Source organism: Capricornis sumatraensis, chromosome 5 (assembly GCF_032405125.1).
Source record: "Capricornis sumatraensis isolate serow.1 chromosome 5, serow.2, whole genome shotgun sequence".
NCBI classification, from domain to species: Eukaryota; Metazoa; Chordata; class Mammalia; order Artiodactyla; family Bovidae; genus Capricornis; species Capricornis sumatraensis.
In genome coordinates, this window is record NC_091073.1 from 22553002 (window position 1) to 22575727 (window position 22726).

The following is a 22726-nucleotide window of genomic DNA, read 5'->3' on the forward strand; positions in this document are numbered from 1 at the left end:
GGGGAGGCCTGCTTAAGAAGGTGAAAGAAAAAATTGAATATAAATATTTGCAGAAGAAAAGAGTCATTTCTGAATTTAACCTTTTTTTCTATAGATATGTGTGTTTTTATATCTTTTGTAACTTGTGTTTTGTTACTTAGCCACATCTTAAATTTAAAACTATTTTCCATAACAGCGATTCTCCATAAGGAGTTTCAGGGTTCCCCTAGATTTCACAGAAATATTTCATAGGATAATATTTATGGTAGAGAAAAACTAAGTAACATCCTTAGAATCCATCTACAATGCAGCAGATCCCAGTTCAATTCCCTGGGTCGGGAAGATACTCTGTTGAAGGGATAGGCTACCCACTCCAGTATTCTTGGGCTTCGCTTGTGGCTCAGCTGGTGAAGAATCTGCCAGCAATGTGGAAAACCTGGATTTGATTCCTGGGGTAGGAAGATCCTCTGGAGAAAGGAAAGGCGACCCACTCCAGGATTCTGGCCTAGAGAATTCCATGGACTGTATAGTCTATGGAGTCGCAAAGAGTCCGACAAGACTGAGCAACTTTCACTTCCTCTTCCATGAGAGAATTGAGCATGTACGATTTGATTTGGGGGAAAATAAAAATGCCAAAGAAGTTCAGAAAAACTTCTGTTCTCCATATTTTGAAGCTAGTTTTTTGTGTGATTTTATGAATTTTCAAATCAGTCTGGTATGGTTGGTCCACGTTTTATATTCACTATATTTATATATATGTATAGTGAAGCAAAATTGCAAACAACCTAATATATATGTGTATACATATATATATATATATATATATATTAACCTCTATGGACATCTTTGTCACTGTATTGCTGCATAAATCCATGCTTGTTTAACTACTATATATTCCTATAACTGGAATCATGTATATTAATAGCACATAAAAATTTAACGTTTTATTTAATAAATTACCCTATAGCATTACTGATATTTATATTTCCACAATCACTGCTAAAATGTAGCCATTTATCTGAATGTTTCTTTATACAGTATTTTACTTTTATTTGTGAATCTAGTTAGGAGGCAATGGTATCTTACTGATATTTTTTATATTTTAAATTTCTAGGTGATTTTTTCAAGGGTGTTGTTAGCCCTATTGTGTAATTGGGTGCACAAAAAAACAAAACAAAAAAAAAAATAAACAAACTCTATTGAGTGTTTTGAAAAGTATTTTTTCATTGCATTTCCAGAGATATGTAGAAGATATTGTTGCATGTTAGCCAGTTAGGAGAACCCTGGTCTTAAACTTGTTTCCTGTGGTTTACCTACTCCTTCTTTTGTCCATCTTTGTCAACTAGTTAATGTTATCTGTTAGAGATTTGAGTATCCTAGGTTCTAGGATGGATGGTGAGGTGGATGCTGAGGTTTGCCTTTGTGAATATTTCAGTGGGCCATTATTAGATAAAGCTTTTCCTATGAGAACTTCAATGCTTATGTATATGCTGTGTAGGCAGGAGTAAGAAGTAGGAGGGAAAAATGTGTAGCAAAAAATAATATACTACACTTGAAAAATGCTTGTCCTGCCTTATTAGCAAAAATAAATCTTTGGGAACAAAAATCATTTGGCTGATTTAGTTGGTTGGGGAATTCATTTGTTCCCAGAGAAGTTACATTAGGATTACATCCAGTTTCTCATAATGTATCCAGATGCAAGAAATTTAATTTATGTTTTAAATATAGTAAATGTTCTAGATTAAGTATTGTGTGCCTGCCAGATTTTAAGCTCAGCTGTTTTATTTTTTGCCTGACATACAAAAAAGAATGCCTTGAACTATATAAAACCAAGTTATTTGCTTCCTAATTTTTTTTATTTGCTGATTTGTTTAAAATGTGGAGAGACCATGCCAAGCTAAGTGCCTGGACACTAGGGATGGAGTCTGATGGATTTCTTTTTAAAAATCAATTTTTATGGGATTGAAACTAAATATACTCTCATTTACATCTAACTTTGCTTTGCAAAATGTCTTAGAAAAGTGCTTTTTCTTTAATTTGCGAATTGGTTTGAATGCCAATGATAAGTTCAATATTGGAAAAATCAAGATGTTTGACAAACTTTTAAGAAATTTTAAGTAATATCATTTTCTGTTCTCTCACACAATGATTAGTCTTTTTTAAACAGAGCAAATCCAATAGGGATGTTTCTCATAAAATAAACTTTGTGTCATTGCTGTGAGCCAACATGCCCTTTTTCTTGATTTTTAATTGTTCCTTTAATTATTTAATTAAATATAAATTATTTAATTAAATAATTATTTATTTATAAAAATACAGGTTTCAAGGCCTTAAGTTTTCATGATAGTTTGATTACCCTTTCCCAGGTAGATGGGATGAAGTTAGACAAGAGTGAAAATTTTCACCATTTTCTAATTGATTAGGGTAAGATGCAAAATCTTTTTGTTGACATTTAGGAAATGCATAGTGCTGCCTTACACAAAATTCCTCAAAATGATGAGAAACAAATGAAGACAAAGAAATAAAAATAGTTACAAAGATAACTGTTCCACTGAGGCAGGGAGAGTGTACTGCAAGTTGAAGAGGAAAATAGGAGACGATTATTAGATTAACTCCAGAAAATTTAAAGCAAACAAACAAAAAAATACACATTGATCAAAATGACCTGACAAACAGAGCTGGTTAAAATAACCAGATAATGATAATGTGAAGTCCTACTGAAACACAGAAAATTATGTTTTGACTTTTCTGTTCTCAATTTTAATAACAGACTGAAAATAATAAATAGATTTAAGTTTTCATAGGTGATAGTAAAAAGATAAATTCACATCTGGGCAGAGGAGCCTGGCAGGCTACAGTCCATAGGGTTGCAAAGAGCTGGACATGACTGAAGTGACTCAGTTGGAGTAATAAAATGTATTATTTAATGTATTGGAGCTGGTAGTATCTCTAGAGCCTCTACCAAGAAAAGCATACCTTGAGTATTAATTATCACTTTATAGTTGTTCCCTTTCATTCAATGGAGTTGCCTTTGATTCCTTAGCTTGTAGATAACATTCTGATTTCTTCTTTTGCAGAAATTCATGTAAGTATACTTTGGCTATGATGTGTCAAGGTGGCAGGACTATTCTATGAATGAAAACCATTCCATCTGAATGATGGTTCTTTGTTTAAGATCTCAGACAAACTACCACAGAAAATTTTAACTTCTTGCATATTCCACATTCTTCTATTTTTCAGAATTATGTATCCTTCCTAATAGAAAAGGATTGGAAAGCTTAGCTAAGTATCTCCTACTATAAAATGTTCACTCTGCTTGTTTATTCTTCTTGTTTAGTATGTGCAGATTTAGAGTTAGGGTAAGGGTGTGTGAGAGCTAACATTATAGCAGAGCAAAACACTTATGAACTCCATAAATTGTATGTATCTCTCCTTTCTCGTTATAACTGTTTTAGCTGTATAAAATGAAAAAAAAAATCTGCTCATACTTTTCTGTTACTAGTTTTACTTTCTACAAATTTTAAAAATCTGCAAATTTATAGGAAAACAGGAAAAATAAGCTGTTATATTATTGATATAAAATGCCAAAATTGTCAACAAGTAAACTTGAGGGGAGGGGGTCAGTCGAAAACACTTGTTTACACATCTGCAGAATAGCTGTGATTCATTTCACCTAGTCTGGGTGTGGTCATTTAGCTGTTTCAGGTCTTAGTGTCTGAGATGTCTCTGTCCTCTTCTTTCTCCTTTCATTCTCTTTCTGTGAGCAATAACCTACATGCTTTTCATGGCAATAACAGATATGTAAGAAGACATTATAAGTAGATGGGTCCTTTTTACATGGTTAGCCTTGCAACTGGCATACCGGTGCTTCCACTCACATGCCATTGCTCAAAGAAGCCACATGGTATTATAGATTGAATTGAGTCCCCTATATGTCAATGTTGTAACTCCCAGTATCTAGAAATATGAACTTAATTGGAAATTGTGTTTTGCATATGATCAAGCTAAGACGAGGCCATTGAGATGAGCCCTAATCCAATCTACCAGAAGCTAGGAAGAGGCATGTAACTATTTGTCCCTCACAGCCCTCAGGATGAACCAATCCTCCCAGCTCCTTGGTTTCAAGAGACAATCATGTTTTGGAAATCGTAAGACAGTCATGTTTCTTTTGGATATAGTAGAACATTTTCATATACACTTCCACAAACAAGCAAGTTATTACAATATTCCTGCCATTCACTTTCATTCATAGTCTTGTATTCTGAATGAGAAACCTCTGGTAAAATTCTTTATTCGTAAGAAAGACCAGCATCATAACCTCTACTTTCTTATATGTTATTATTTAACTTCATAAATGGAAACATTTGAAATGTAGTAAAAACCTTTTTCTAAAGAATAGAGACCATTTTCTTCAACTGTACTTAGCTTTAAATGAGGTGAAAAAAGAGATTGAATCCCCCCAAATAAATAAGAGCTTTTCCAATTTATTAAAAAACAAATGGAGCTAGAATTATTCAGAAATTTGCAAAAACAATTCTGAATATAGTTCTCTGAATGAATAGCATACACATTGGACAAATTGAAATCAATGAGTTCAATAACAGCAGAAAATCTGTTAAAAACTTGTTACAAACCACAGACTGTTATGGGTGTTACAGAACTTTCTTTAGAAAATTTCCTTCCAGTCCCTCTTTCCATTTAGTTACTCTGTCAATATCTATTGCATGCTCATTGGATATAAACTGCATCATCCTGCTGTGCTTAGTTGCTCAGTCGTGTCTCATTCTTTGCAGCCTCAAGGACTGCAAACTGCCAGGCCCCCCTCTCCATGGGGATTCTTCAGGCAAGAATATCAGTGGATTGCCATGCCCTCCAGGGGATCTTCCCAACACAGGGATTGAACCCAGGTCTCCCACACTCCAGGTCTTTACCATCTGAGCCACCAGGGAAGCCCAAGAATACTGGAGTGGGTAGGTTAATCCCTTCTCCAGGGGATCTTCCTTACCCAGGAATCAAACCAGGGTCTCCTGCATTCCAGACAGATTCTTTACCAGTTGAGCTAGCAGAGAAGCCCTAACTGAATTATACCTAGCATGCAAATGTAAGAGAAAGAAAATGCAGACTTCATACTCAACACACATAGGAAGTTACACTCTTGAGTATACATATAATAAATTCCTATAGCTAAATAATTATTTTTCTTGTGTGTTTTATGTATAATAAAGATATTTAAACAAATTAGCAGTGAAGTTTTATCACAGACTACAAAAAGCAAACCTAATAGTAAAAGAACATTATCAACACTTTTTATTCAAGGAATAGATAGGTATAATATGAAAATATAAACCTTAAATGTCAGGACCTCTCATTTACATGAACCCTCCTGAAGATTCCAGAAGGCCCCTGTCAATGTGATTACATTATTATATATGTTTATAAGATTTCAAAGGTCTAAAAAAAGACAATAAAAAATTAGGCAAAATCCTATAAACTGTTCTCCCTTTGCACTTTGAATTGCTGATATCACTGTGCCCCTCTTGAAGCACACCATGGGTGTGGTCATGCATGTCTTTAGAATATGCAAAGGAACATCCATTGGGCCATGTTTCTTTTGTGTTTAGTAAACATTTGGGGGCTTCCCTGGTGGCTCGGATGGTAAAAAAATCTGCAGTGCAGGAGACGAGGGTTTGATCCCTGGGTCGGGAAGATCCTGGAGAAGGGAACAGCAACCCAATCCAGTATTCTTGCCTGGAGAATTCCACGCACTGAGAAGCCTGGCAGGCTACAATCCATGGGGTCACAAGGAGTCGTGACACTTTCACATACAACTAAGTTATTGCTATTTTCTTGACATTCACTTCTATTCATAACTTTGTAGTGTAAATAATTTACTGTATAAGTTTCAATATTAAAAGTTCAGAATTTCCAACATTTTTTTCCTAATTTGCTTATGAAGAACATAGTTTCTCTGACAAACTATTGTTGCTAATCATGAGGGCAGAGCGGTATTTTATTTCTTCTTTTCCTCTTACTGAAATTGATGACACAATCCTTTGACCTCTTGGAGAATGTTTGCTCATTTTCCTGTCACACTGCTTGGGCCAACTGAATAGTAACCAACTGAAAGCTGAGTTTGGAATGGAATCGTTTCCCTTCCAGGAATCTGTTAGACTATCCATATGATCACTATTTTAACATATGCCATTATAAGCATGACATCTGTGAGTGGAAGGAAACTTTAATCCATACCTTAGGGGTACTCAGCATCTAGAAAAACTTTGGAATCCACAATGCAAATATGGGTTACAGAAACATTTGACATACCGTTCTTGAAATGTGTACCAGAGATTTTTCAGGGTGAGGTGTTTGCTCTTGCTTCTAGGTACTATACAGATATTAAACATATTTTTCTTTGACAAAATGAGTGGCACTCTAGAGCTGTGTTTACTCAGAGAACTGCTACCCAGGCACCACCAGTTTTGCTTTATCTTATGGCCAGGAGCAACAGAGCAAGACTTAAATTCTGTTTGGTTCTGTGCATCCCTACTTGACCGCCTCCACTTTCATTGTGTGGAGGTCTGTTTTGTGATCCATGTTGGCTGATCCTGCCCTCAGAAGTTCACAGCATCCATCTTGGGGTACACCGCCCTCATTGTCTGTGGAAAGAGATGAGGTGAATCCCTAAGATTAGGAAAACTAGTTTATGATGAGATTTTGTTGTTGTTCAGTCGCTAAATTGCATCTGACTCTGAGTAGGTTCACGTTGCTAATAAATGCGTGTATGTCTATTACTTTGTGAAGAACCGCCCAGTAGTGAACTTGTTTCAGGAGACGCAAATCCTCCATTCACCTTCATTAATTTGAGGCTGAGGGTACTGATACTTACTATTAAAAAAAAAAAAAAAATCCTTGATTCAGTTTACACATGACTTACTCAACAGTTGTTGGGAAAACAGTTAAGATGTGTGCATGCATGCCTCTGTGTGTGAGAGAGAGAGAGACAGACAGACAGACAGACTAATAAGTAAACACAGACAGAGCGGTATACTTTGTTTATTTGAAATTTTACAAAGGAATGGAAAAAAGGAACAATTATATTATTAGAATCCTGCCTTTTCAATTGCAATTCCCATTCTCAACAACCCAAGTAAATTGAAGAGGCAGTTTCTCCTTTACATGCTTTCTGTGTAATGGGGACACTTTCATATTCATTTGTATCTTTAGGGCCTAAAACAATGTCTGGCACATGATAAGCACTCAATAAATGTCCAGTACATTGAAAAGTGAATGAGTGAATCATACTCCCAGTTTTCCAAAAATTATAGTAGTATATCTTCTTTTTCCAGTTACCTCTGATCTAAGTAATTCTCTATTTTAGCAAAAACAATAAGTAATATGATTGCTGCTTTACTATAATATTTGTAGACAATTGTGGTTAATCTCTGTGCTTCATGTTTTTCATCTTTAAAACAGAACTCATAATAATACTTAGCTCACAGGTGTGGTATGCACAGATTAAATGTGTGTAAATCATATTGACCCATGCTTGCCACATACTAAGCACTAATAAATCTCAGTGATTATTATAATCCCATTTTGTCAATATGGAGTAGCATTGTTCAAATTTAAAGGTGACAGTACAGTTATTAAAGCTGATTTGTTTCATGTTGCTTTCAATTTTTCATCTCTTTAAATGCACTGCCATATTTTCTGGCATGCAAAATTCCCCCCCCCCCAACAAAAATCCGTAAACCTAATTTAGAAGATCAGAATAACATAATTAGTATTATTGACTTAATAATCATACACTCAATAAACTGAGGATATTCTTTATTCCTCAGTGTCTGTGGAACATTTTCAAACTTGTGTTATTTTTCAAGTCAAAAACAAACAAACAAAAAATGCTCAACAAATTTTACTAGCAGAAATTGTAGAGGTCATTTTCTAACTACTAAACTATAAAACTAGAATTTAATAACATTTTAAAATTTAAAAACTTGGAAAATGAAGAACATTTCCTTAAATTTTGGATTAAAAAGGAAATTAAAAGCATTATTATAGTCAATTTAGAAAATAATTACTGCACAAACACTGTATTTTATTTTATGGTGTTCAACCATTATTGGACTTGGCAAAAACTGTGGTGTGCCTTAAGTGTTCCCATAGTTTTGGAAGTAAAAAATAATAATAACCTGAGTAGTTAGCTCAATAAATTAGAAATATAATACCAAATAAAATGAAACAGCAAGTGGTAGAAATTAAGACTCTAAATAGGAGAAAAAAAATCAACTTACTGGTTAACATATTTTAAGATTTTGTTTGAAGAGACTAACATCATCCACATATACCTACTGGCTGTAATTGTTGCTGAAGGGGAACACCATTCACGTCCTGAGAGTGGGCACTTGTCTAACACTGGGAAACTGTGCTGACAGAGCAAGAGACTTTAATTGGAAAGGGGTACCTGGGCAGAGAGCAGGAGGGTCAGGGAAACCAGAATTGTTCTGCCTTGTGGCCAACAGTCTCAGGTTTTCGAGTGATGGGATTAGTTTCAGGGTTGTCTTGGCCAGTCATTCTGACTCAGGGTCCTTCCTGGTGGTGCAAGCATTGTTCAGCCAAGATGAATACTAGCGATAAGAATTCTGGGAGATGGTAGGACATGTGACATCTCTTTTTGATCTTTCCTGAACTCATCCTGTTGGTGGTGGCTTATTAGTTCTGTGTTTCTTACCAGAACCCCCTGTTGTAAAATAACTCACACAAATGGTTATTATCTTGCTTGGCCAGGGTGGGCCATTTCAGTCAGTGTGTTTCACCTAACGACATTAGGTATAAATATTCAATGAACAAAGAGAGTAAAAATATCAGTTTAATATATTAACAAGCAGAAAAGTTGATAAGCTTCATGAAGAGAGCGTATAGCTATCTCCTTCAAATATATATTTAAGAGTGCAGGTGCTAAAAGAAAACGTGCTGAAGGAATGATTGATCAAAGCTGGGATCTGAAATGACAGTAGCTCTGGCTGGCACCTTGATTGTAGCTGTATGGAGACTCAGAGCCAAAGAATCAAACTAAACTATGCCTCAATTCCTCACCTGCAGACACTGACAAATGTTTGCTGCTTTAAGTTGCAAAATTTTGTTGTAAATGATATTCAGGAAAATATTCAAGCATGTAATAGAAGGAAATATACATGTGCATTTGTCTTAACTTCCCTTATGGGAGGATTTTCTAAGTATAATGCTAAAGAAAGAAAATACAGAGACCACAGATTTGACTACTAAAACTCTTCCAAAATGAAGTTTGTTTAAAAAAAAAAAGCAAATATATAGCAACAACTTGGGAAATAATTTATGATGTGTAAAAGGAAAAGAGCTAGTATTCTTATTTTATAAGGAGCTTTTACATTAATAATATATAATGAAATCCCACAATTAAAAATGGGCCAGAGACATGAAAAAGAACTTTACAAAAGAAAAATGAAAAGCGAGTTAAAAGATAGATTAAACCTCACTAGTAATTAATTATCTGTACATCTTTAAAAATCAGCAGAAACAACAGAAATACACCTATCTATCACCTCTTTTCTTGTTGCTGAAAGACTTTACTTACTCTGGCACTGAAATTCTTCCTCATTTATGAAGAATTTCATCAGACTTCTGTAAACTTCTTTTGTAAGTTTGTTCTCTTTTGTCCTGAGTTTATATTGTGCTGTACTCTTTGTGTGTACCTTTGCGTTTGTACTTTTAGTATTCACCTCTGTTTTCTTTCCCAGTTTTTAAATGTTGAGCCAAAACATTATCTTTTAACTTGTTTTAAAGGTTGATAATGATAATTATACACTAAAGTGCTATCACATACACATCATATTGGTGTATACATACACGTTGCCTTAAAGCAAACCAGTATTATGCTCTGCTAGTGGGATGGAGATAGATACAACCAATTTTCAGAGCAATATGGTAATATATGAAAACGTTTACATATATGGCAAGATGACATTATAGGAATGCATATTTTTGGGTTCTTAAATATCAAAAGCAAAGGTACAAAATTGATGTCTACCTACAAAAGAATGAAAAAATTAATTATAGTATACTTATTTTAAAGTAAATTTTGTATTTATTTTGCTTGTGCTGGGTCTTTCCTGTGGTGAGAGCTTTTCTCTAGTTGCTAGAAGGGTCTACTCTCTAGTTGGGGTGCACAAGCTTCTCATTGTGGTGTCTTCTCTTGTGAAATACAGGCTGTAGGGCACATGGGCTTCAGAAATTGTGGCTCCCAAGCCCTAGAGCACAGGCTCAATTGTTGTGGCACATGGACTCTGCCGCCAGTGAAATCCTCCTTTATCAGGGAGCAAATCCACATCTCCTGCCTTGGCAGGTAGATTCTTTACTGCTAAGCCACCAGGGAAGCCCCCTATAGAACACTTTTATAATAGAATATTATAAAGCACATAGAATTCAGTGAAAGAAACTATAAAAAACACCATAAATAAGTTTCAAGTTCTATTTTAAGTAAAAAATGTGTAAGTTGCCAAAAGGTATGTAGATTTAAATATGATTTATATAAAACTTTAAAATGTGGATAATACTATCATATGTAAGGGATACATAAATAAATATCTAATAATTTAAAAGAATGTATTGAAATAGTTTTTATTCAGTGAAGAATGGAGGGAAATGGAATAAGGGAATAATTTACCATTGGATATTCATAATTATAATGTTCTAGTTCCTTAACATAAAATCTGATGAAATATATATTTTCCTTTTAAAGAGATGAATGATGAGTATGCAAAGCCTGCTTTCATCATTCTGTATTCTTGTTTTTTACATTTTTTAATATGATACTTTGAAGGAAAATAAAAGGTCTGTTGTCTTAGGAATAGATTCTGAAGCAGGAAACCAAAAGCTAATATAGTGAGCAGTCCACATGTGAGATTATAATGACTTAGACTCTGTTAGTAGTCACCAAATGACAATTGATTTGATTGAGGATATTCTTTAGCATTATGATTGACAGAATTTTCTGATAAGAACTGAGGGGAAAAAAATGACCTGTCTTTGGCTTGGGCAACACAATCAATCTGGAAATGTTGAGGAAGAAACATTTGGGTAGGAGTTAACCAAGAGTTAACATTTTGGATATTTAAATTAAAGTGTCTATTAGGTCTCCAAGAAAATATTTCCAGAAGCCAACTGGGTATACAAGTTAGAGGTTAACAGAATGGTCAGGTCTGGAAATATCAATCAGGAAGTTAGCATAAAATGATATTTAAAGTTATGAGACTCAAACATGTCACTTAAGGAGAGAATGAAGATGGAGAAAAAACTGTTTCCTATAACATAGTTACAGTGGCTGAAAGAGATCTGAAAAGAAGAGACAGCTGAGTATATAAGAAAATGTGACCATTACATCAAGAAAAATGCTAGGAGAGTGTGAAGTTTAAATAACAAATTGAGAGAAACTTTCACGAAGTGAAACAGATGGTACAAATTCTGTAGATAGGTGATTAATATGAGAACAGCGGACTGAATTAAAAAAAATAGGCAAAATGAGATGAGAATTATTTTTAAGTTGGAAATTATTATGCCCTATTTATATTGTAATGGGAATTAGTAAAGAAGAATATATTTTTGATGGAGATAAAGAATAGCATGCATATCCGAGCAAAAGCCTTGTATGTAGGGAATGTCAGTGGATCCAGTACACAGGGGAGGAACTTCCCTTGGCATAGTCTCATCCAGTGCAACAGGGAGGAAAGAAGAACATGTAGATGTTTCATATGCAGATTATAGTTAGATTTGAACATAGAAAGATGATTCCCTTCTCATCTGATTGCTCTTGCATTCTTGATGAAATAAGAAGCAAGATTACCAACTGAGAATGGGAAAGCAGAAGTGAGTAGTGAAAGGTTTGAGAAGAGATTGAGTTTTTGATCGCAGAAAGGCAAGTTTACTTCTGAGCCATACTGACTCAATAAATAATGGTGGGGTAAATGGATTCCAGGAAAGCAAAATGTTCAGAGAAGAGCTTGAGAATCGAGTGAGAGTGAAGGGTGAAGGCAAATAGAGCAGTAGAGTGAAATAGTCTAGACATTCAGGGATTCAATGTGTGAGTGGGGCAGCTGACTTCAAAGGTTTGGGATTCTGCTCAAAGTTGAGGAAATGAGTATGCAAATCATGAACATGTAAATAGTGAGCATGTATATAAGTACTAGTGGTCGCTTAGTGGAAGGTGGCTATTAGTTTGAATTATGAATTGTTATTTTGAGTGGGCTCTTTGGCAGGAAGTTATATACAAGAGTGGGCATGTGGGAGAGGAATAGCAGGTTTACCCAGTAGATGTGGAATTTTAGGCCTCTCCTAAATCTTGTTATGGGATTAAGTTTCTATATTCAAATTGATAATGATACAGCTCTTGCTTTCTCAATGCTTATAGTCTAAATCTGGAGAAAGAAATAGCAACCCACTCTAGTATTCTGGCCTGGAGAATTCCATGGACAGAAGAGCCTGGTGGGCTACAGTCCATGGGGTCGCAGAGAGTCGGATATGACTGAGTGACTAATACACACACACACATAGTCTAAATCATAGTTCAGAACAATGTGACTGCTTAACCTAGACATAAACATTAAAAAATAGTAATTTCGACAATTACAATTTGTAATTTATGCAATTACAATGTCAAAATTTGCACAAAATCATCAATGTACAATTTGATTTGCTCCAAGTTAGGGATGGATGATTTTCACATCTAGTGGACTGCTTCATTCTTTAGCCCCCCTTTTTTTCTTAATGTTTTACTGTAGACAGGCATTTTCTCTTGGAGACTTATCATCCCTTAAGGCAATTCACTTATGATTTAAGATGGAAATTAGGATAGAAAAAAGTACAAATTCTTTTCTGCTACCTAACAGTAGTTCTGTATCAAATCTCTCCTACTAGAAGTGTGTCTAAGTGGATTATTCTAGCTCTTAGTAGAAATAATTCCAGATATAGAATCACATACTGTGAACTTTACTATTAGCAAAGATCACATAAAGGAAAGAACAGCAAAATAGTTTCTGATTATTTATCACAGCTTCAGTCTAGAAACATACCACTCTACTTTTCAGTGCCTCCTTAAGTTTCTACACAATACAGAAATACAAAATTTAAATGCCTCCGTATGTTTCTACAAGATACAGAAATACAAAATTTAAGTTCTACTTTACATTTCTAGGTGCAACTTGGCATTCAATACCATCTTTGTACTCTCTTTACTGAAGAGAAAAGTCATCTTTCTGTGGTTAGCTTGGGTACTAGGAAATGCAAGTTAATTTGAATGTCCCAATGCAATAGTCTCTTGCAAACTACACTAGTCTTTGTTTATGACTGTAACCATGATTTAACCAGCTTCAGTCCTTGCTCTGGAGTAGGAAATGGCAACCCACTCCAGTGTTCTTGCCTGGAAAATTATATGGATGAAGAAGCTTGGCAAGATACAGTCCATGGGGTCCCAAAGAGTCAGACACAACTGCCTGTGACTAAGCAGGCAAGCAATCCTTCCTCTTTTTTGGCCTTATTTCATCTGGTTGTTTGTACTAATACAATATATTATAATCTTCCCCTGGGTCTTTTCTGATTTCATGAGAAAACATTATGTATTTACTTTTATTTTCACACTACTTAGAGATCATCTTGCCAACTATAATGGTTCAACTTTATCTTTTGCTTTGTCTAGAAAATACCAACCTTAGAAATATCCTCTTACATATGTCTGGTTCCAGTTCACTTCTCCAGGCATATCTCTCCTAACTTGAGCTCTCATTCACTAAAATCTGAATTCACTTCCTTTTTGTCAGGTCCTTGAATTCACCAGCATTTCTAGGATCTTTTTCGTTTTCTCCTCTTCCTCTACTATTTAATTAACACCCATTCTACAGGTATCCTTTCAGAGGTCAATTCTTTCATGACCTTTTGAACAGTTGCTTCTTCATGCTCTTATTCCCCTGCTAGGCCTAATTAAGTGCTCCTTTCTATGTTCCTGAAGTCCTTCTCTATCACAGTGTTTGTGAAGCTATATTTTAATTGTTTGTTAAATAACTCTACTCTTCATTATACCGTCAGGTCCATGAGAAAAAAATTTATACATTCTGCTTATTATCACATCCTCCTTAACTATATATGCTTAATTAAAATTCTGTAAATCAATATATCGGAGTAGGCAATGGCACCCCACTCCAATACTCTTGCCTGGCAAATCCCACGGACGGAGGAGCCTGGTGGGCTGCCGTCCATTGGGTCGTGAAGAGTTGGACACGACTAAGCGACTTCACTTTCACGTTTCATTTTCATGCACTGGAGAAGGAAATGGCAACCCACTCCAGTGTTCTTGCCTGGAGAATCCCAGGGACAGCGGAGCCTGGTGGGGTTCTGTCTATGGGGTCACACAAAGTTGGACACAACTGAAGTGACTGAGCAGCAGCAACAAATCAATATATATGCACTTTTTTCTGACCCAAATTTTAGAAATATTTTAATTCACATTCTTAAAACAAATGCTTTCACATTTTTATTTGAATCCCAATCTCAGATAGTAAACACATATACCATCCAAAAATGGCATGGACAGTTATGAAATTATTTATTGAACATTTCCTTTTTCTGTGTTGTGCAGATAAACTTTCTGCTATGTTTTAATGGCATGAATTTGAAGGCCAGCAATATATGGGAAGTGTTATTGGTCAGATTGCTAAGCTGGATTTAGTCAATTTTGTTTTATTTAACTGTAGTATAAAGAGTTTCAATTAGCACACTGGCAGCAATAAAATCCTTTGTCAATACATTATAGCAATATTCTAAGCATGAATGCATTTTAGGAGGGACACAAATCATTAGTAATGAAGTGGTCCTTTGACAGATTAAAAAAAAAAAAAAAACTAAGCAGAATGAGCTTATTTTGCTTATCAAGAGGAGGCTGGAAATCAGTTGTACCATGAAGTAAGCTATAGATTATAGAATGTCTGTAGTTTTCCCAAACTTTTCTGAATATAAAAGTTGGAACATATGTGATGAAATTCTCCTTCCTAAAACATCAACACTTTCAGTTCTAAGAAGTGGCAAATTAACAACATTATATAAATTTAACATTCATTATTAATAGTAGTTTGATGCTCTTGGTTATTAGATGAGGTTAAAAAGCAGAAAATTCAATTGATAAAGTGGTTTACCCAATGTGCCATAGCATGTGAATGACAGAAATGCACCTAGTAGCCAAATATCTTGATTGATAATGATTTATATCTAAATAGAGTCCATGCCTGGATTATTTAGTCTAGAAATAAATGTTTCAGATAACCAAATGAAAGGTTACAAAATTAGCCTCCTCCCTTTTACATGCTTCATCCCTTCCTGCACAAACACGTGAACCCAGACCTTTGTTTTTTTATATAAACTGCAATTGGGACCATCTAGACATCAATAATAGACTATGCTATACTGAATGGAAACAGAATAGACCATTAAGTAAAACTGTCATAACATGAAAACTGTTCTCTTGCAGAGAGATAAGAATTATTCCGTGCTAATCTCATGGTAGAATATAAAAGATTTGTAATTAAAATTCTTTGAGTCAATAAAAACCTTGGATTACATATTTCCAAGGAGACAGTGCTGCTTGTTTCACTATTAATGATACACATGGAGGGATTTAAACAAATGAAGAGTAAAGTACAAAGAAGGAGAGGTGCTGACACAACAGTTATCATGACTGGAAAATCAGCCAATGTTTTATTATTTCAATTTAAATCATGATGTTAGAGTACTTGAAAATAGCCCCCTCTAATAATAAGTTGGACATCATGAGATGCTACAAGCTTATTTAAAAAGTTAATTTTGTTAGCAATTATTATAATTTAAAACTAAAGGCAGGCTTTAATATAGGCTGCATGCAAATCATTATAAAATCTGGATTATTTTTAATTAATGAGATTTTACTGTAATAAGAAAGAATTTAAAGTCCTTGTCTTTTATTGTTGTATTCTCTTAGCTTAATCCTTTCTTAATTTTCTATTCACTCACCTAAGAATCAAATTTATACTATAATTTTTCCAACCATGTAAACATCAGATTTATGTTAGAGATTTCCTCTCTAAACTCTAGAGGGTTGAAATATAAATGAGGATTCACTTATTTCTGACTATTAGTTATTCTCATTAACAGTGAGTTGTTAAAAGGAAGCAGGGATTTAACTACAGGGGGAACACAGGGTGTAGGGTATTGCTTAGTTTCATTTTGCTATATCTATCACTTAGTCTTCCAAAAGTCTTTTTTGCCTTGTCACTTTAATTTAATAAAATTAAACTTAATTTTTTTAAAAGTCATTTAAATTTTATTTTGAGACTTGAGAATGTCGGTCTAACTTAAGGCAATTTTAGATTCTTTGAATCTTAAAAAAAAAAAAAAAAAAAAAAAAAAAACAGTAAAGGATCAATGCCTTAATATTGTAAAGGACCAAGTCACAGTTTGGCAATATACAGGCAGGGAGCTTTCCACTCAATCATTACATCGCTTTACATTTCTTTGAAGATATAATTGGTATAATAATGCTTTTAGAATTTTTAAGGATTAAATGAGATGATGCAGATAAAGAATTAATACAATGACTGGCACAGAGTAAGTACTGAACAAACTTAGCTATTAATAATTTTTTCTACCATTACTTAATTTTTGAGAATTTCTGGCTGAAATATTAATTTTTGAAAATTTATTAGAGTTTCAAAAATATATCAAATGAAAAAAGCCTTCTTTGAGTGAAGATGATATTTTAGCAAACCCCCATCCCTCTGAGTCTCATTAAATACAATGAAATAAGAACAAAACAAAAGAATCAAACTTCACATTCAAAGAGAAAAGATATGATCAAAATTTAAACTCCTGGTCATGAAGAGTTTCTACCCAACAGGGAAACTGGTATAAAGCATGAAATTGATATGAAGTTCCTCAAAACCAGGAAGAATATATTGACTCAGTTAAAAAAAAAAAAAAAAGTTAAACCTTGAAATGCCAATAAAAATGACAGGTAGTCAGAGTGATAATATCTAGGTTGGGTAAGTCATTCTCTGATTGGGAAGTGCCCTGGGGTCTTCCCCATTCAAACTTTCAGAATAACCAGAGAGATGGTTCTAGGAAAGAGGAAAGCTACTCACCAACAATGCCTTTAGTTTCTACCATAAAGTCTACGAAGTGAAGGAGCTAGAGAAGAATGAAACAGGGAGAGGAAGAAGGGAGTGTAGCACCAGAATACTAAGACTAAAAGGTTGTGCTGTCAGTCTATGATGGCTTTTTACTAAGGGAGTTTATGAGATGAGTAGCTGAAAGGAACACGTGAATAAACCATTCACATTGCCTTCTGGCATAATGCAGCAACAATACTTCAACAAATAGCTGACTCAACTTAACTGTAGGGTATAACTAGAAAGGACAAGGTTTGGAACTTGTGTATACATATGGTTATAGCCATCTAAATGCAGAGTTCCAAAGAATAGAAAAGAGAGATAAGAAAGCCTGCCTAAGTGATCAATGCAAAGAAATAGAGGAAAACAATAGAATGGGAAAGACTAGTGATCTCGTCAAGAAAATTTGAGGTACAAAGGGAACATTTTGTTAGGTAATTAGAACAGGAAAAAGAAGTCCAAAATGCCGGTGACTAAAAGACAAAGAAGGGAAAAGCCTGCAAAAATAGAACAAAGAAGGGTCCCAGGACAGGAGTGAAGACATCAGGTAAAACGAACACACTCCTGACTAGCTCACTTTACATAGGGCATGCTCAGGGAGACGACAAAAAGCATATAAAAAGAGGAACCAAAATTAAGCCCGGGGCTTCTCTTCTCTTTGCATCTTTTGGGTTGACCTCCCCTCATGCCTTGAGGATGTATTTTCCTTTGCTTCCTAAATAAAACTGAGCTGTAACACTGATCCATCCTTCGCTTCAAATTTTAGCTGTGGTGAGACAGAAGTGAGGAAACTATGCACTCCCCTGAAAATTTTGTGCAAAGATAGGCACAATTAAGAACAGAAATATTTGGACCTAAAGGAAGCAGAAGATATTAAGAAGAGGGGGCAAGAATACACAGAAGAACTATACAAAAAAGATCTCAGTGACCCAGATAACCATGATGGTGTGATCACTCACTTAGAGCCAGACATCCCTGAGTGCGAAGTCAAGTGGCTCTTAGGAAGCATCACTATGAACAAAGCTAGTGGAGGTGATGGAATTCAAATTGAGCTATTTCAAATTCTAAAAGATGATTCTGTTTAAGTGCTGCACTCAATATGCCAGCAAATTTGAAAGACTCAGCATTGGCCAACAGGACTAGAAAAGTTCAGTTTTCACTACAATCCTAAAGAAAGGCATTGCCAAAGAAAGTTCAAACTACTGCACAATTGCACTCATGTCATATGCTAGCAAAGTAATGCTCAAAATTCTCCAAGTCAGGCTTCAAAAATATGTGAACCAAGAACTTCCAGATGTTCAAGCTGGATTTAGAAAAGGGAGAAGAATCAGAGATCAAATTTCCAAAACCCATTGGATCATAGAAAAAATAAGAGAATTCCAGAAAAACATCTACTTCTGCTTCATTGACTATATTAAAACCATTGACTGTGTGGATCACAATACACTGTGAAAAATTCTTAAAGAGGTGGGAATATCAAACCACCTCATCTGCCTCCTGAGAAATCTTTATGAAGGTCAAGAAGCAACAGAATCAGACATGGAACAACAGACTGGGTCCAAATTGGAAAAGGAGTGCATCAAAGCTGTGTATTGTCACCCTGCTTATTAAATTTATATGCAGAGTACATCATGAGAAATGCTGGGCTGGATGAAGCACAAGCTTGAATCAAGATTGCCAGGAGGAATGTCAATAACCTCAGATATGCAGATGACACCACCCTAATGGCAGAAAGTGAAGAGGAACTAAAGAGCCTCTTGATGAAAGTTAAAGAGGAGAGTAAAAATGGTGGCTTAAAACCCAACACTCAAAAATGAAGATTATGGCACCTAGTCCCTTTACTTCTTGGCAAATAGATGAAGAAACAATGGAAACAGTGACAGACTTTACTTTCTTGGGCTCCAAAATCTCTGCAGATGATGACTGAAGTCATGAAATTAAAATATTTTTATTCCCGGAAGAAAAGCTATCACCAACCTAGACAGCATATTAAAAAGCAGAGACATTACTTTGCCAACAAATGTCCATCTAGTCAAAACTATGGTTTTTCTAGTAGTCATGTAAGGATGTGAGAATTGGACCATAAAGAAGGCTGAGAACTGAAGAATTGATGCTTTTGAGCTGTGGTGTTGGAGAAGACTCTTGAGAGTCCCTTGGACTGCAAGGAGATCCAACCAGTCAATCCTAAAGGAAATCAGTCCTGAATATTCATTGGAAGGAATGATGCTGAATTTGAATATCCAATACTTTGGTCACTTAACAAGAATAACTTAAACATTGGAAAAGACCCTGGTGCTGGGAAAGATTGAAGGCATGAGGAGAAGGGGATGACAGAGGATGAGATGGTTGGATCACATCACCGACTCAATGGACATGAGTTTAAGCAAACTCTGGGAGTTGGTGATGGACAAGGAAGCCTGGCATGCTGCAGTCCATGGGGTCGCAGAGTCAGACACAATTGAGTGACTGAATTGAACTGATACATATGGATAGATAAGGGGAAAAGCACAGTAAACAAAAAACAAGTGAATATCTGATGTAATATGGCAAAGCACAGAGAAAAATTCTTAATACTTTCAAGTAGATAAACAATACACGTTTCCAATGGCAAAGGCAGTTTGTATGTCAGCATATATATTGCAGCCTCATTTTTAAATGATAGTTTAACTGTGCATAGAATTATACATTGAGAAGATTTGCAGTAGATTTTTAGTTTACTTATTGCTTCCCTGGGATAGTGGATGTTGTATTTTCTAGCTCAATGAACAAGATAGGAGGCCCTTTGTGATGCCAGTCTTAGGCAGAAAGTTAAGCTCCAGCTTGTGACATGCAAAAGTCAGACATATCAGTTGCCCCGTGTGGACATTTCAATATTCACATCCAGGTTTTTCCTTGTTTGTTTATTGAAGTACAGTTGATTTACAGTGTGGTGCCAATCTATGCTGAACAGAAAAGTGACTCAGTTTTGCACATATATGCATTCTTTCTTTAAATATCCCTTTCCATTATGCTTTATGCCAGGAGATTGTGTATAGTTCCCTGTGCTATACAGTAGGACAGTGGTGTTAATCCATTTTAAATGTCATAATTTGCATCCACCAACCCCAAATTCCTTCTCCATCCCTCTCCCTTGGAAACTACGAGTCTGATCTCTGTGAGTCTGTTTGTTTCTTTTAGATAGGTTCATTTGTGCTGTATTTTAAATTCCACATATAAGTGATATCATATGGTATTTGCCTTTCCTTATCTGACTAACTTCAGTTATTTGATGATCTCTAGTTACATTAGCACCCAGTTTTAAGATTATTGGACTGGGTATCATGTGAAACATATTTTAGTGAATGCTACTCACCACTTTATCTTTGTGTTGCCTCTGGAACTTGGGAATTTCAGTTTCTTACTAATTTTTGTCTATTTATTATGTTTCTAGGATTTCTGTTCATTTTGAAAAGGACTAGTCCACCACATTGCATAGAAGCCTGTCAATCTACCTTTTGAATTCTCTCCCTTTGCCTTCACAAAGAGCAAAATTTCAAAGTTTTTCTTATACCTTGCTAGTTTCTTTTTCTCAGTCTCTTTCTAATTAATGATTAAATGTTGACATTGTTTTAAATTGGTCCTATTTTTTTTCCTCTGGGTTATTCTGCTGTTATGGCTGTATCTTTTTTTCTACACAGACACATGGGAATGTTATTATATTTGTTTTTCAGATTGTATTCTCTAAAAGGCTATGACTATTCTTGGAGCTTCCTTGCTACCTGGAGAGAGGTTGGTGTCTCCAAGAGAGGAGGAATAGAGTCTTAATGGTGCATGTTTGGTGATCATCCAAGCTCTCTCTTTGTTCAATTATATTTCCTTGTAGATATCACAGCTTCTACCTAAAGTATGTTTCAGCAATTTTATTTTTCTTCATATTTTAGTGTATATCATGCTACTATAAGAAAAGATATGGTCTGATTGTAAAAAGGAAAAAATGAAAAAAAAAACAGAAAAAATATTTTAAAATAATATACATAAAATGAATAAATATACAAATCAGTTCAGTTCAGTTGCTCAGTCATATCTGACTCTTTGTGAGCCCATGAACTACAGCATGTTAAGCTTCCCTGTACATCACCAACTCCTAGAGTGTGCTCAGACTCATGTCCTTTGAGTCAGTGATGCCTTCCAAATATCTGTCATGTATCGTCCCCTTCTCCTCCTGCCTTCAATCTTTTCCAGCTTCAGGGTCTTCTCTAATGAGTCACCTCTTCACATCAGATGCAAAAGTATTGGAGCTTCAGCTTCATTGGTTCTTCCAGTGAATGTTCAGGATTAATTTCCTTCAGGATTGGCTGATTTAATCTACTTGCAATCCAAGGGGCTCTCAAGAGTCTTCTCCAACAACACAGTTCAAAAGCATCAATTGTTAAGTGCTCAGCTCCCTCTATGGCCCAACTCTCACATCCATGCATGACTACTGGGAAAACCACAGCTTTCACTAGACAGATTTTATGGCCAAAGTAATGTCTCTCCTTTTTAACATGCTGTGTAGGTTTATCATAGCTTTTCTTCCAAGCAGCAAGCTTCATTTAATTTCATGGCTTTAATCACCATCTGCAGTGATTTTGGAGCCCCCCAAAATACTCTGTCACTGTTTCCATTATTTCCCCATCTATCTGCCATGAAGTGATGGGACAAGATGCCATGATCTTCATTTTTTGAGTGTAGAGTTTTAAGCCAGATTTTTTTACTCTTCTCTTTAACTTTCATCAAGAGGCTCTTTAGTTCCTTTTTGCTTTCTACCATAAGGGTAGTGTCATCTGCATGTCTGAGATTACTGATATTTCTCCTGCAGTTTTGGTTTTAGCTTGTGTTTCATCTAGCTCAGTATTTCACCTGATGTACTCTACATACAAGTTAAATAAGCAAGGTGACAATAAACAGCCTTGATGTACTCCTTTCTCAATTTAGAACCAGTCCATTGTTCCATGTTCGGTTCTAACTGCTGCTTCTAGACCTGCACGCAGGTTTCTCATGAGGCAGGTAAGGTGGTCAGGTATTCCCATCTTTTTAAGAATTTTCCACGGTTTTTTGTGGTCCACACTGTCACAGGTTTTAGTGTAGTCGGTGAAGCAGAAGAGGATGTTTTTCTAGAATTGGCTTTCTTTTTCAATGATCCAAAGGTTGTTGGCAATTCGATCTCTGGTTCCTCTGCCTTTTCTAAATCCAGCTTCAACACTAGGAAGTTTTGAGTTCACATACTGTTGAAGCCTGGCTTGGAAAATTTTGAGAATTACTTTGCTGGCATGTGAAACGAGTGCAATTGTGTGGTAGTTTGAACATTGCCAGGGTCCAGCCCCTGCAGGATCCAGGGGTACCCTCAGGAGAGACAGCATCAGTGAATGAATGAATGAGAGAGGAAAGAATAGAAGTTGATATTTCTTGGTTTACACAGAAAGCCAATAAAGCCCCAGACAAGGGACTTGCTCTGTTCACGGAGGCCGCAGGCGCCCTCTTGCCAGAGTGAAGACACAGAGCGCCTTCTA